Raw genomic sequence first — 9,293 nt, forward strand, 5'->3', positions numbered from 1 at the left:
CGAGCTCGACGCAGTCCGCAAAATAAATAATTTTAGCAGAGCGTGGTTTCGATCCACGGACCTCTGGGTTATGGGCCCAGCACGCTTCCACTGCGCCACTCTGCTGGCTAGGCTTGCGCCCGCTCTTCGCCACGTGACGTGGGACACTTGGAAAGTGTTGTCTGCGTCGCTTTCACACGCCTGTATTTAATTGCGTATCATCTCCTACAGCTCTCAGCTTGACTTGTCTCGACTTTGCTCGACTGACGCTACGCTGACGCTTGCAGGCAGCGATATTTACCACGATCGACTCGACATGCAGCTGCGAGATGCACAGGAGCAACAAAGCACTCCACGATGCGGCGACATACGAAATCCACTGCCCAGCTACGCGTCGGCAACTAACAAAATGCTGACCCTGCCAGGATTCGAACCTGGAATCTTCTGATCCGTAGTCAGACGCGTTATCCGTTGCGCCACAGGGCCAATGGCAGCACTTCTTTCTACGAGACAAGTGCAATTCGCTAAGAAACGTGTTCTCCATGGCTGAGCAAGCTCCCAAGGAAGGTACCTTTCGTGCAGCTGCGTGGCCGCAGTGCGCCTGCAGAGCTTAGAGCTTGCCACGCATCTGCTCTCGCTGTTCGACAGGTAGCAGAAGGCAAGGCGCGCGTTTTCCCGCGTTTTCTCGACGACGAGAGCCGGTTGATATGCATGTAAGCGTAGCATATGAAACAAGAATAGCACGAAGCATTGGTAGTCAGGTGCCAAAGTCGCAGTATGGCATCAGGTGGCGATCGTATGTTTCTGTGGCCACCACTGGTTTGCAGCAAAGTGAATACCGCTAACTGAGAGCGCCGTGTTGTAGCCCCAGTGGCCCAATTGGTTAGCGCACGGTACTTATAAGGCAGTAGCCGTGAGCAATGCCGGGGTTGTGAGTTCGAGCCTCACCTGGGGCATACTTTTATTTCATAGCAGCTGTCTCTGACAGCAACAGGAGGCTAGGTTTGAGATGTATCAGCTATTTGAGTAACATAATTGTGCATTCGAGACGCTAGCTGCGTCTTCCTCGGTAGTATAGTGGTTAGTATCCCCGCCTGTCACGCGGGAGACCGGGGTTCGATTCCCCGCCGGGGAGGCACATCCGATTTTTAATTGCTGCTCTATCACTCGCCGAACTTAGTGTAGGACGTTTGCGGCTACTAGCACCATATCTCTCGCACAAGGGCACCTGCCTACAGCGCATCCTCGGTAGTATAGTGGTTAGTATCCCCGCCTGTCACGCGGGAGACCGGGGTTCGATTCCCCGCCGGGGAGGTGCGATTTTTATCTCACAAACCTGTTCGAGTGTTGCCCGTATGGGGGTCGTAAGAGCATTAACTTTGCGATCGTGGAGTGTAGTTGGCGCGAAATCTTAAAAAATGCTACATCTTAGGAAGTGGTTCTCGCATTCTTCACACTTCAGAATTACGGGGTTTGCTGTTAACGCTGAGTCAAAGCACCCCAGCCCACGCTGTGGGCGTAATAATCGAGCTCGACGCAGTCCGCAAAATAAATAATTTTAGCAGAGCGTGGTTTCGATCCACGGACCTCTGGGTTATGGGCCCAGCACGCTTCCACTGCGCCACTCTGCTGGCTAGGCTTGCGCCCGCTCTTCGCCACGTGACGTGGGACACTTGGAAAGTGTTGTCTGCGTCGCTTTCACACGCCTGTATTTAATTGCGTATCATCTCCTACAGCTCTCAGCTTGACTTGTCTCGACTTTGCTCGACTGACGCTACGCTGACGCTTGCAGGCAGCGATATTTACCACGATCGACTCGACATGCAGCTGCGAGATGCACAGGAGCAACAAAGCACTCCACGATGCGGCGACATACGAAATCCACTGCCCAGCTACGCGTCGGCAACTAACAAAATGCTGACCCTGCCAGGATTCGAACCTGGAATCTTCTGATCCGTAGTCAGACGCGTTATCCGTTGCGCCACAGGGCCAATGGCAGCACTTCTTTCTACGAGACAAGTGCAATTCGCTAAGAAACGTGTTCTCCATGGCTGAGCAAGCTCCCAAGGAAGGTACCTTTCGTGCAGCTGCGTGGCCGCAGTGCGCCTGCAGAGCTTAGAGCTTGCCACGCATCTGCTCTCGCTGTTCGACAGGTAGCAGAAGGCAAGGCGCGCGTTTTCCCGCGTTTTCTCGACGACGAGAGCCGGTTGATATGCATGTAAGCGTAGCATATGAAACAAGAATAGCACGAAGCATTGGTAGTCAGGTGCCAAAGTCGCAGTATGGCATCAGGTGGCGATCGTATGTTTCTGTGGCCACCACTGGTTTGCAGCAAAGTGAATACCGCTAACTGAGAGCGCCGTGTTGTAGCCCCAGTGGCGCAATTGGTTAGCGCACGGTACTTATAAGGCAGTAGCCGTGAGCAATGCCGGGGTTGTGAGTTCGAGCCTCACCTGGGGCATACTTTTATTTCATAGCAGCTGTCTCTGACAGCAACAGGAGGCTAGGTTTGAGATGTATCAGCTATTTGAGTAACATAATTGTGCATTCGAGACGCTAGCTGCGTCTTCCTCGGTAGTATAGTGGTTAGTATCCCCGCCTGTCACGCGGGAGACCGGGGTTCGATTCCCCGCCGGGGAGGCACATCCGATTTTTAATTGCTGCTCTATCACTCGCCGAACTTAGTGTAGGACGTTTGCGGCTACTAGCACCATATCTCTCGCACAAGGGCACCTGCCTACAGCGCATCCTCGGTAGTATAGTGGTTAGTATCCCCGCCTGTCACACGGGAGACCGGGGTTCGATTCCCCGCCGGGGAGGTGCGATTTTTATCTCACAAACCTGTTCGAGTGTTGCCCGTATGGGGGTCGTAAGAGCATTAACTTTGCGATCGTGGAGTGTAGTTGGCGCGAAATCTTAAAAAATGCTACATCTTAGGAAGTGGTTCTCGCATTCTTCACACTTCAGAATTACGGGGTTTGCTGTTAACGCTGAGTCAAAGCACCCCAGCCCACGCTGTGGGCGTAATAATCGAGCTCGACGCAGTCCGCAAAATAAATAATTTTAGCAGAGCGTGGTTTCGATCCACGGACCTCTGGGTTATGGGCCCAGCACGCTTCCACTGCGCCACTCTGCTGGCTAGGCTTGCGCCCGCTCTTCGCCACGTGACGTGGGACACTTGGAAAGTGTTGTCTGCGTCGCTTTCACACGCCTGTATTTAATTGCGTATCATCTCCTACAGCTCTCAGCTTGACTTGTCTCGACTTTGCTCGACTGACGCTACGCTGACGCTTGCAGGCAGCGATATTTACCACGATCGACTCGACATGCAGCTGCGAGATGCACAGGAGCAACAAAGCACTCCACGATGCGGCGACATACGAAATCCACTGCCCAGCTACGCGTCGGCAACTAACAAAATGCTGACCCTGCCAGGATTCGAACCTGGAATCTTCTGATCCGTAGTCAGACGCGTTATCCGTTGCGCCACAGGGCCAATGGCAGCACTTCTTTCTACGAGACAAGTGCAATTCGCTAAGAAACGTGTTCTCCATGGCTGAGCAAGCTCCCAAGGAAGGTACCTTTCGTGCAGCTGCGTGGCCGCAGTGCGCCTGCAGAGCTTAGAGCTTGCCACGCATCTGCTCTCGCTGTTCGACAGGTAGCAGAAGGCAAGGCGCGCGTTTTCCCGCGTTTTCTCGACGACGAGAGCCGGTTGATATGCATGTAAGCGTAGCATATGAAACAAGAATAGCACGAAGCATTGGTAGTCAGGTGCCAAAGTCGCAGTATGGCATCAGGTGGCGATCGTATGTTTCTGTGGCCACCACTGGTTTGCAGCAAAGTGAATACCGCTAACTGAGAGCGCCGTGTTGTAGCCCCAGTGGCGCAATTGGTTAGCGCACGGTACTTATAAGGCAGTAGCCGTGAGCAATGCCGGGGTTGTGAGTTCGAGCCTCACCTGGGGCATACTTTTATTTCATAGCAGCTGTCTCTGACAGCAACAGGAGGCTAGGTTTGAGATGTATCAGCTATTTGAGTAACATAATTGTGCATTCGAGACGCTAGCTGCGTCTTCCTCGGTAGTATAGTGGTTAGTATCCCCGCCTGTCACGCGGGAGACCGGGGTTCGATTCCCCGCCGGGGAGGCACATCCGATTTTTAATTGCTGCTCTATCACTCGCCGAACTTAGTGTAGGACGTTTGCGGCTACTAGCACCATATCTCTCGCACAAGGGCACCTGCCTACAGCGCATCCTCGGTAGTATAGTGGTTAGTATCCCCGCCTGTCACACGGGAGACCGGGGTTCGATTCCCCGCCGGGGAGGTGCGATTTTTATCTCACAAACCTGTTCGAGTGTTGCCCGTATGGGGGTCGTAAGAGCATTAACTTTGCGATCGTGGAGTGTAGTTGGCGCGAAATCTTAAAAAATGCTACATCTTAGGAAGTGGTTCTCGCATTCTTCACACTTCAGAATTACGGGGTTTGCTGTTAACGCTGAGTCAAAGCACCCCAGCCCACGCTGTGGGCGTAATAATCGAGCTCGACGCAGTCCGCAAAATAAATAATTTTAGCAGAGCGTGGTTTCGATCCACGGACCTCTGGGTTATGGGCCCAGCACGCTTCCACTGCGCCACTCTGCTGGCTAGGCTTCCGCCCGCTCTTCGCCACGTGACGTGGGACACTTGGAAAGTGTTGTCTGCGTCGCTTTCACACGCCTGTATTTAATTGCGTATCATCTCCTACAGCTCTCAGCTTGACTTGTCTCGACTTTGCTCGACTGACGCTACGCTGACGCTTGCAGGCAGCGATATTTACCACGATCGACTCGACATGCAGCTGCGAGATGCACAGGAGCAACAAAGCACTCCACGATGCGGCGACATACGAAATCCACTGGCCAGCTACGCGTCGGCAACTAACAAAATGCTGACCCTGCCAGGATTCGAACCTGGAATCTTCTGATCCGTAGTCAGACGCGTTATCCGTTGCGCCACAGGGCCAATGGCAGCACTTCTTTCTACGAGACAAGTGCAATTCGCTAAGAAACGTGTTCTCCATGGCTGAGCAAGCTCCCAAGGAAGGTACCTTTCGTGCAGCTGCGTGGCCGCAGTGCGCCTGCAGAGCTTAGAGCTTGCCACGCATCTGCTCTCGCTGTTCGACAGGTAGCAGAAGGCAAGGCGCGCGTTTTCCCGCGTTTTCTCGACGACGAGAGCCGGTTGATATGCATGTAAGCGTAGCATATGAAACAAGAATAGCACGAAGCATTGGTAGTCAGGTGCCAAAGTCGCAGTATGGCATCAGGTGGCGATCGTATGTTTCTGTGGCCACCACTGGTTTGCAGCAAAGTGAATACCGCTAACTGAGAGCGCCGTGTTGTAGCCCCAGTGGCGCAATTGGTTAGCGCACGGTACTTATAAGGCAGTAGCCGTGAGCAATGCCGGGGTTGTGAGTTCGAGCCTCACCTGGGGCATACTTTTATTTCATAGCAGCTGTCTCTGACAGCAACAGGAGGCTAGGTTTGAGATGTATCAGCTATTTGAGTAACATAATTGTGCATTCGAGACGCTAGCTGCGTCTTCCTCGGTAGTATAGTGGTTAGTATCCCCGCCTGTCACGCGGGAGACCGGGGTTTGATTCCCCGCCGGGGAGGCACATCCGATTTTTAATTGCTGCTCTATCACTCGCCGAACTTAGTGTAGGACGTTTGCGGCTACTAGCACCATATCTCTCGCACAAGGGCACCTGCCTACAGCGCATCCTCGGTAGTATAGTGGTTAGTATCCCCGCCTGTCACGCGGGAGACCGGGGTTCGATTCCCCGCCGGGGAGGTGCGATTTTTATCTCACAAACCTGTTCGAGTGTTGCCCGTATGGGGGTCGTAAGAGCATTAACTTTGCGATCGTGGAGTGTAGTTGGCGCGAAATCTTAAAAAATGCTACATCTTAGGAAGTGGTTCTCGCATTCTTCACACTTCAGAATTACGGGGTTTGCTGTTAACGCTGAGTCAAAGCACCCCAGCCCACGCTGTGGGCGTAATAATCGAGCTCGACGCAGTCCGCAAAATAAATAATTTTAGCAGAGCGTGGTTTCGATCCACGGACCTCTGGGTTATGGGCCCAGCACGCTTCCACTGCGCCACTCTGCTGGCTAGGCTTGCGCCCGCTCTTCGCCACGTGACGTGGGACACTTGGAAAGTGTTGTCTGCGTCGCTTTCACACGCCTGTATTTAATTGCGTATCATCTCCTACAGCTCTCAGCTTGACTTGTCTCGACTTTGCTCGACTGACGCTACGCTGACGCTTGCAGGCAGCGATATTTACCACGATCGACTCGACATGCAGCTGCGAGATGCACAGGAGCAACAAAGCACTCCACGATGCGGCGACATACGAAATCCACTGCCCAGCTACGCGTCGGCAACTAACAAAATGCTGACCCTGCCAGGATTCGAACCTGGAATCTTCTGATCCGTAGTCAGACGCGTTATCCGTTGCGCCACAGGGCCAATGGCAGCACTTCTTTCTACGAGACAAGTGCAATTCGCTAAGAAACGTGTTCTCCATGGCTGAGCAAGCTCCCAAGGAAGGTACCTTTCGTGCAGCTGCGTGGCCGCAGTGCGCCTGCAGAGCTTAGAGCTTGCCACGCATCTGCTCTCGCTGTTCGACAGGTAGCAGAAGGCAAGGCGCGCGTTTTCCCGCGTTTTCTCGACGACGAGAGCCGGTTGATATGCATGTAAGCGTAGCATATGAAACAAGAATAGCACGAAGCATTGGTAGTCAGGTGCCAAAGTCGCAGTATGGCATCAGGTGGCGATCGTATGTTTCTGTGGCCACCACTGGTTTGCAGCAAAGTGAATACCGCTAACTGAGAGCGCCGTGTTGTAGCCCCAGTGGCGCAATTGGTTAGCGCACGGTACTTATAAGGCAGTAGCCGTGAGCAATGCCGGGGTTGTGAGTTCGAGCCTCACCTGGGGCATACTTTTATTTCATAGCAGCTGTCTCTGACAGCAACAGGAGGCTAGGTTTGAGATGTATCAGCTATTTGAGTAACATAATTGTGCATTCGAGACGCTAGCTGCGTCTTCCTCGGTAGTATAGTGGTTAGTATCCCCGCCTGTCACGCGGGAGACCGGGGTTCGATTCCCCGCCGGGGAGGCACATCCGATTTTTAATTGCTGCTCTATCACTCGCCGAACTTAGTGTAGGACGTTTGCGGCTACTAGCACCATATCTCTCGCACAAGGGCACCTGCCTACAGCGCATCCTCGGTAGTATAGTGGTTAGTATCCCCGCCTGTCACACGGGAGACCGGGGTTCGATTCCCCGCCGGGGAGGTGCGATTTTTATCTCACAAACCTGTTCGAGTGTTGCCCGTATGGGGGTCGTAAGAGCATTAACTTTGCGATCGTGGAGTGTAGTTGGCGCGAAATCTTAAAAAATGCTACATCTTAGGAAGTGGTTCTCGCATTCTTCACACTTCAGAATTACGGGGTTTGCTGTTAACGCTGAGTCAAAGCACCCCAGCCCACGCTGTGGGCGTAATAATCGAGCTCGACGCAGTCCGCAAAATAAATAATTTTAGCAGAGCGTGGTTTCGATCCACGGACCTCTGGGTTATGGGCCCAGCACGCTTCCACTGCGCCACTCTGCTGGCTAGGCTTGCGCCCGCTCTTCGCCACGTGACGTGGGACACTTGGAAAGTGTTGTCTGCGTCGCTTTCACACGCCTGTATTTAATTGCGTATCATCTCCTACAGCTCTCAGCTTGACTTGTCTCGACTTTGCTCGACTGACGCTACGCTGACGCTTGCAGGCAGCGATATTTACCACGATCGACTCGACATGCAGCTGCGAGATGCACAGGAGCAACAAAGCACTCCACGATGCGGCGACATACGAAATCCACTGCCCAGCTACGCGTCGGCAACTAACAAAATGCTGACCCTGCCAGGATTCGAACCTGGAATCTTCTGATCCGTAGTCAGACGCGTTATCCGTTGCGCCACAGGGCCAATGGCAGCACTTCTTTCTACGAGACAAGTGCAATTCGCTAAGAAACGTGTTCTCCATGGCTGAGCAAGCTCCCAAGGAAGGTACCTTTCGTGCAGCTGCGTGGCCGCAGTGCGCCTGCAGAGCTTAGAGCTTGCCACGCATCTGCTCTCGCTGTTCGACAGGTAGCAGAAGGCAAGGCGCGCGTTTTCCCGCGTTTTCTCGACGACGAGAGCCGGTTGATATGCATGTAAGCGTAGCATATGAAACAAGAATAGCACGAAGCATTGGTAGTCAGGTGCCAAAGTCGCAGTATGGCATCAGGTGGCGATCGTATGTTTCTGTGGCCACCACTGGTTTGCAGCAAAGTGAATACCGCTAACTGAGAGCGCCGTGTTGTAGCCCCAGTGGCGCAATTGGTTAGCGCACAGTACTTATAAGGCAGTAGCCGTGAGCAATGCCGGGGTTGTGAGTTCGAGCCTCACCTGGGGCATACTTTTATTTCATAGCAGCTGTCTCTGACAGCAACAGGAGGCTAGGTTTGAGATGTATCAGCTATTTGAGTAACATAATTGTGCATTCGAGACGCTAGCTGCGTCTTCCTCGGTAGTATAGTGGTTAGTATCCCCGCCTGTCACGCGGGAGACCGGGGTTCGATTCCCCGCCGGGGAGGCACATCCGATTTTTAATTGCTGCTCTATCACTCGCCGAACTTAGTGTAGGACGTTTGCGGCTACTAGCACCATATCTCTCGCACAAGGGCACCTGCCTACAGCGCATCCTCGGTAGTATAGTGGTTAGTATCCCCGCCTGTCACGCGGGAGACCGGGGTTCGATTCCCCGCCGGGGAGGTGCGATTTTTATCTCACAAACCTGTTCGAGTGTTGCCCGTATGGGGGTCGTAAGAGCATTAACTTTGCGATCGTGGAGTGTAGTTGGCGCGAAATCTTAAAAAATGCTACATCTTAGGAAGTGGTTCTCGCATTCTTCACACTTCAGAATTACGGGGTTTGCTGTTAACGCTGAGTCAAAGCACCCCAGCCCACGCTGTGGGCGTAATAATCGAGCTCGACGCAGTCCGCAAAATAAATAATTTTAGCAGAGCGTGGTTTCGATCCACGGACCTCTGGGTTATGGGCCCAGCACGCTTCCACTGCGCCACTCTGCTGGCTAGGCTTGCGCCCGCTCTTCGCCACGTGACGTGGGACACTTGGAAAGTGTTGTCTGCGTCGCTTTCACACGCCTGTATTTAATTGCGTATCATCTCCTACAGCTCTCAGCTTGACTTGTCTCGACTTTGCTCGACTGACGCTACGCTGACGCTTG

The 9,293-nt window shown here is 53.3% G+C and overlaps 31 non-coding genes across 31 annotated transcripts; 18 read left to right on the forward strand and 13 right to left on the reverse strand.

The window, feature by feature from the left end:
* Positions 1–33: 33 nt before the first annotated feature.
* On the reverse strand, positions 34–105 carry Trnam-cau. The gene has a single exon. It is a non-coding gene; the product is annotated as a tRNA-Met (tRNA).
* Positions 106–392: 287 nt separating this feature from the next.
* On the reverse strand, positions 393–465 carry Trnar-acg. Its single transcript has one exon. It is a non-coding gene; the product is annotated as a tRNA-Arg (tRNA).
* Positions 466–843: 378 nt separating this feature from the next.
* Trnai-uau lies at positions 844–935 on the forward strand. The gene is given in 2 exon segments: positions 844–881; positions 900–935. It is a non-coding gene; the product is annotated as a tRNA-Ile (tRNA).
* Positions 936–1,042: 107 nt separating this feature from the next.
* On the forward strand, positions 1,043–1,114 carry Trnad-guc. Its single transcript has one exon. It is a non-coding gene; the product is annotated as a tRNA-Asp (tRNA).
* A 107-nt stretch (positions 1,115–1,221) lies between these two features.
* Positions 1,222–1,293, forward strand: Trnad-guc. Its single transcript has one exon. It is a non-coding gene; the product is annotated as a tRNA-Asp (tRNA).
* Positions 1,294–1,538: 245 nt separating this feature from the next.
* On the reverse strand, positions 1,539–1,610 carry Trnam-cau. The gene has a single exon. It is a non-coding gene; the product is annotated as a tRNA-Met (tRNA).
* Positions 1,611–1,897: 287 nt separating this feature from the next.
* On the reverse strand, positions 1,898–1,970 carry Trnar-acg. Its single transcript has one exon. It is a non-coding gene; the product is annotated as a tRNA-Arg (tRNA).
* A 378-nt stretch (positions 1,971–2,348) lies between these two features.
* Positions 2,349–2,440, forward strand: Trnai-uau. The gene is given in 2 exon segments: positions 2,349–2,386; positions 2,405–2,440. It is a non-coding gene; the product is annotated as a tRNA-Ile (tRNA).
* Positions 2,441–2,547: 107 nt separating this feature from the next.
* On the forward strand, positions 2,548–2,619 carry Trnad-guc. Its single transcript has one exon. It is a non-coding gene; the product is annotated as a tRNA-Asp (tRNA).
* Positions 2,620–2,726: 107 nt separating this feature from the next.
* Positions 2,727–2,798, forward strand: Trnad-guc. The gene has a single exon. It is a non-coding gene; the product is annotated as a tRNA-Asp (tRNA).
* Positions 2,799–3,043: 245 nt separating this feature from the next.
* Positions 3,044–3,115, reverse strand: Trnam-cau. The gene has a single exon. It is a non-coding gene; the product is annotated as a tRNA-Met (tRNA).
* A 287-nt stretch (positions 3,116–3,402) lies between these two features.
* On the reverse strand, positions 3,403–3,475 carry Trnar-acg. The gene has a single exon. It is a non-coding gene; the product is annotated as a tRNA-Arg (tRNA).
* A 378-nt stretch (positions 3,476–3,853) lies between these two features.
* Positions 3,854–3,945, forward strand: Trnai-uau. Its single transcript is given in 2 exon segments — positions 3,854–3,891; positions 3,910–3,945. It is a non-coding gene; the product is annotated as a tRNA-Ile (tRNA).
* Positions 3,946–4,052: 107 nt separating this feature from the next.
* On the forward strand, positions 4,053–4,124 carry Trnad-guc. Its single transcript has one exon. It is a non-coding gene; the product is annotated as a tRNA-Asp (tRNA).
* Positions 4,125–4,231: 107 nt separating this feature from the next.
* Trnad-guc lies at positions 4,232–4,303 on the forward strand. The gene has a single exon. It is a non-coding gene; the product is annotated as a tRNA-Asp (tRNA).
* A 245-nt stretch (positions 4,304–4,548) lies between these two features.
* On the reverse strand, positions 4,549–4,620 carry Trnam-cau. Its single transcript has one exon. It is a non-coding gene; the product is annotated as a tRNA-Met (tRNA).
* A 287-nt stretch (positions 4,621–4,907) lies between these two features.
* On the reverse strand, positions 4,908–4,980 carry Trnar-acg. Its single transcript has one exon. It is a non-coding gene; the product is annotated as a tRNA-Arg (tRNA).
* A 378-nt stretch (positions 4,981–5,358) lies between these two features.
* On the forward strand, positions 5,359–5,450 carry Trnai-uau. The gene is given in 2 exon segments: positions 5,359–5,396; positions 5,415–5,450. It is a non-coding gene; the product is annotated as a tRNA-Ile (tRNA).
* A 107-nt stretch (positions 5,451–5,557) lies between these two features.
* Trnad-guc lies at positions 5,558–5,629 on the forward strand. Its single transcript has one exon. It is a non-coding gene; the product is annotated as a tRNA-Asp (tRNA).
* A 107-nt stretch (positions 5,630–5,736) lies between these two features.
* Positions 5,737–5,808, forward strand: Trnad-guc. Its single transcript has one exon. It is a non-coding gene; the product is annotated as a tRNA-Asp (tRNA).
* A 245-nt stretch (positions 5,809–6,053) lies between these two features.
* On the reverse strand, positions 6,054–6,125 carry Trnam-cau. The gene has a single exon. It is a non-coding gene; the product is annotated as a tRNA-Met (tRNA).
* Positions 6,126–6,412: 287 nt separating this feature from the next.
* Positions 6,413–6,485, reverse strand: Trnar-acg. The gene has a single exon. It is a non-coding gene; the product is annotated as a tRNA-Arg (tRNA).
* Positions 6,486–6,863: 378 nt separating this feature from the next.
* Trnai-uau lies at positions 6,864–6,955 on the forward strand. Its single transcript is given in 2 exon segments — positions 6,864–6,901; positions 6,920–6,955. It is a non-coding gene; the product is annotated as a tRNA-Ile (tRNA).
* Positions 6,956–7,062: 107 nt separating this feature from the next.
* Trnad-guc lies at positions 7,063–7,134 on the forward strand. The gene has a single exon. It is a non-coding gene; the product is annotated as a tRNA-Asp (tRNA).
* A 107-nt stretch (positions 7,135–7,241) lies between these two features.
* On the forward strand, positions 7,242–7,313 carry Trnad-guc. Its single transcript has one exon. It is a non-coding gene; the product is annotated as a tRNA-Asp (tRNA).
* Positions 7,314–7,558: 245 nt separating this feature from the next.
* Positions 7,559–7,630, reverse strand: Trnam-cau. The gene has a single exon. It is a non-coding gene; the product is annotated as a tRNA-Met (tRNA).
* Positions 7,631–7,917: 287 nt separating this feature from the next.
* Positions 7,918–7,990, reverse strand: Trnar-acg. Its single transcript has one exon. It is a non-coding gene; the product is annotated as a tRNA-Arg (tRNA).
* A 378-nt stretch (positions 7,991–8,368) lies between these two features.
* On the forward strand, positions 8,369–8,460 carry Trnai-uau. Its single transcript is given in 2 exon segments — positions 8,369–8,406; positions 8,425–8,460. It is a non-coding gene; the product is annotated as a tRNA-Ile (tRNA).
* A 107-nt stretch (positions 8,461–8,567) lies between these two features.
* Positions 8,568–8,639, forward strand: Trnad-guc. Its single transcript has one exon. It is a non-coding gene; the product is annotated as a tRNA-Asp (tRNA).
* Positions 8,640–8,746: 107 nt separating this feature from the next.
* Positions 8,747–8,818, forward strand: Trnad-guc. The gene has a single exon. It is a non-coding gene; the product is annotated as a tRNA-Asp (tRNA).
* Positions 8,819–9,063: 245 nt separating this feature from the next.
* Trnam-cau lies at positions 9,064–9,135 on the reverse strand. Its single transcript has one exon. It is a non-coding gene; the product is annotated as a tRNA-Met (tRNA).
* Between the last annotated feature and the right edge of the window lie 158 nt (positions 9,136–9,293).

Source organism: Schistocerca americana, chromosome 8, assembly GCF_021461395.2.
Source record: "Schistocerca americana isolate TAMUIC-IGC-003095 chromosome 8, iqSchAmer2.1, whole genome shotgun sequence".
Classification (NCBI taxonomy): domain Eukaryota; kingdom Metazoa; phylum Arthropoda; class Insecta; order Orthoptera; family Acrididae; genus Schistocerca; species Schistocerca americana.